The 3,602-nt window shown below is 41.9% G+C and overlaps 1 pseudogene; it reads left to right on the forward strand.

Annotated features, from left to right (window-relative positions):
- The first annotated feature begins 3,252 nt into the window (after window positions 1-3,252).
- On the forward strand, window positions 3,253-3,329 carry LOC126186583 (U6 spliceosomal RNA; annotated as a pseudogene).
- Window positions 3,330-3,602: the final 273 nt, after the last annotated feature.

The raw sequence follows: 3,602 nt of genomic DNA on the forward strand, positions 1-3,602 counted from the left end.
ATTATTTCTTTCACAGATGTTTTCAATATTATTGTCCAGAGTAAATTATAGAAACAACAATAATGACAATAATTTCAAATGTAATTACACTTCTGAATTAAATCGACAATATGAAAATAATTATGTTATCTGAAAAATAATTAAATTAATAATTTTTATACTGGATTCGTTGTTTCAACCCAAATTTTTATATTTGAATGCAAATAAAATAACATTTTTTAATTTGTTTACTCTAAAGCTAAAATTTATGTGAGTTCAGAAAAAATGTCTGTATCCAGGCGCTCGAAGTACTAACAAGTGTCGCAGTACAGTGTGGGACATGCATAAAGCTCTGAGGGTTAATGTATAATAACTTGATTTTAAACACATCAACTGCGCTTACTTTTTCACAACACAAAAAATGTTATAACTATAAATGATTAGTATAGGTTACGTATTTAAAATTCTGATTTACACTCTCGATGTGGAAAATGCAGCTTAGTTGTGGATGGTTTTGGAAGGAAGGGATTTATTACACAGATCACCACATTTAAAATATGAGATAGTGGAATGATGGTACTAGTACTAATTTCGGTATTATTAACAAGTAACTTCGAGTATTTCAAAATATGACTGCATGACAGCTGCAAGAGAAAGAGCAAATAGACAGACGTCTGTCTGGAGTCAGTCTCTCCACGTTACAAGGATACAGATACCGGTATACATCCCTACGCACAGTCATTGGGCTAGCTGGACTGCTGGTAGCACCTTGGAACACACGAGCGATATTGTACAACGACACTCCGCAATGCTGGACGGTCCCTGTCCTTCAAGACATGTGGTCTGCCTTTTCTCGATTTAGCTGTGGTTGTTCCTTCCCGTATCCACTTCATCTACATCTACATCTACATCTGCATCTACATCTACGTGATTACTCTGCTGTTCACAATAAAGTGCCCGGCAGAGGGTTCAATGAACCACCTTCTAGCTGTCTCTCTACCGTGCTACTATTGAAATTTCATGAGAAGATCCCATTGCAACGAAAAACGCCGTTGTTTTAATGATTGCCACTCCAATTCACGTATCATGTCTGATCCACTATCTCCCCTACATCGCGATAATACAAAACGAGCTGCCCTTCTTTGATCTTTGCCGATGTCATCCGTCAGTCCCACCTGATACAGATCCCACACCGCACAGCAATACTCCAGAATAGGGCGGACAAGCGTGGTGTAAGCAGTCTCTTAAGTAGACCTGTTGCACCTTCTATATGTTCTGCCAGTGAATCGCAGTCTTTGGTTTGCTCTACCCACAATATTATCTATGTGATCGTTCCAGCCGACCGTTGTGGCCGAGCGGTTATAGGCGGCGCTTCAGTCTGGAACAGCGCGATCGCTACGGTCGCAGGTTCGAATCCTGCCTCGGGCATGGATGTGTGTGATGTTTTTAGGTTGGTTAGGTTTAAGTAGTTCTAAGTCTAGCGGACTAATGACCTCAGATGTTAAGTCCCATAGTGCTCAGAGCCATTTTTGTGATCGTTCCAATTTAGGTTACTTGTAACTGTAATCCCTAAGTATTTAGTTGAATTTACAGCCTTCATATTTGTGTGACTTACCGCGTAATCGAAATTTAGGGGATTTCTTTTAGTACTCACGTGAATAACTTCACACTTTTCTTTATTAAAGGCTAATTGCCATTTTTCGCACCATACAGATATCTTATCTAAATCATTTGGCAATTCGTTTTGGTCATCTGGTGACTTTACAAGGCGATAAATGACAGCATCATCTGCAAACCATCTAAGAGGGCTATTCAGATTGTCTCATATGTCGTTAATATACATCACGTCCGCAGCTCGTGGTCGTGCGGTAGCGTTCTCGCTTCCCGCGCCCGGGTTCCTGGGTTCGATTCCCGGCGGGGTCAGGGATTTTCTCTGCCTCGTGATGACTGGGTGTTGTGTGATGTCCTTAGGTTAGTTAGGTTTAAGTAGTTCTAAGTTCTAGGGGACTGATGACCATGGTTGTTAAGTCCCATAGTGCTCAGAGCCAATATACATCACATCAGCTACGTTGCTAGCTGCAACTACGTTGGCACTCATGTAGTTGCCGCTGCCAACCGACCGCGTGGTGAAGAGATGCCAGGGCTGGACTTCAGTTAAGTAGTTTTAATTCGACATAGTTTTAATTTTAATGTTGACTGTGCCTTACTCTGGCATGTTATAGTAATTTTACGCTTCTGAAGACGGCTAGATTAATTTAGCCGAAACCTGGTAAAGACCAGAAAATTTGTGCAACTGAGACTGATTCTTCACAATATTAGAAAGCCTATAACACTTCCTTTGGGAACGCCGGATATTACTTCTGTTTTACTCGATGACTTTCCGTTTATTACTACGAACTTGCACCTTTCTGACAGGAAATCACGAATTTAGTCGCACAACTGAGGCGATATTCTATAGGCACGCAGTTTGGTTTAGAAGACGCTTGTGAGGAACGGTGTCGAAAGACTTCACAATTACGTCCCCATATGTCGACTTTGCCATCCTTAGAAGGACTGAAATGATGTTGATGGATTTGCTAATCTGGTCACATCCAATGAGTAGTCCACGTTTGAAGTAAATGAGCTCTCTTGACCGACCGATTCAGATGTTACTTTTGTGTCTGTTGTTGGAAGGGGGGGGGGCTCGGTAACTATGGACATTCCAGATATTTAGTGCGTGAATAAAGCTTCATCACGTTCATTTACAGTACCTACAGAAAATGAAATATGCAGAACTTTGAAGATCTGAGTTTGTTCCTGTAACGTCTACCAGTCATAGATCACTGAATGACAGTTATGAACGTAGTCAGAAGAGTAGTTGCTTCGTGTAATGTTCATTGTACTGTTCAGAAATCTGAGGTCGGAACTCGGTAAGCAGCGTCTTAAAAAAACGCGCGGAAGAATACATTGGGACTCTGGTGGCGTCCGTGGCGAACACTTGTAGGAATACGGCGAGCCCTGCAGCTTGCGTGACTCGCGGTGGCGCCGGCTGGCGGCTCCTCTGTGAGTTGCGTCTTCTGCCAGCAAGGGGAGGCCACGACGTTGGGATCACCGATTTACTTCAAACTTTGTACACATTCAGTAGGCCATTAAAACAACATAGTTGCCAAATAGCAAGGTGCACTACTTTGGCAATTCCGAGAAAATTGCAAGAGAAGTTTAACACGTCTATTATCTACCTGATGTAGCTGTGTGAAGATTATGACTGTAAGAAATAATTATAGTCAAATGGTTGTACTCGCTTCGGCAGTACATGTACTAAAATAGGAACGATACAGAGAAGATTAAGATAACCCCTGTACAGGGATGACGGCCGGCGTGGTAGCTCAGCTCAGCGTAGCTAGCTGCCCTCGGTAATGAATTAAGTAAGTGAACGGATCAACGATGATCTTGAATAGATCTCATGCGATGTCCGCCCCGAACAAATGCAACGACCCGTAACGAACAAAATAAGATAAAAAAAGAAAAAAGGCTTGTGGTTAGAGTTCGCGCTTGGTAGGAAGGTTATCAAGGAGACGACGGTTCGAATCCAGCTGCTACTTATATCTTAATCTATATTTTTCCCATCACTGGTCACATTACGT

This window comes from Schistocerca cancellata, chromosome 4 (assembly GCF_023864275.1).
Source record: "Schistocerca cancellata isolate TAMUIC-IGC-003103 chromosome 4, iqSchCanc2.1, whole genome shotgun sequence".
NCBI classification, from domain to species: Eukaryota; Metazoa; Arthropoda; class Insecta; order Orthoptera; family Acrididae; genus Schistocerca; species Schistocerca cancellata.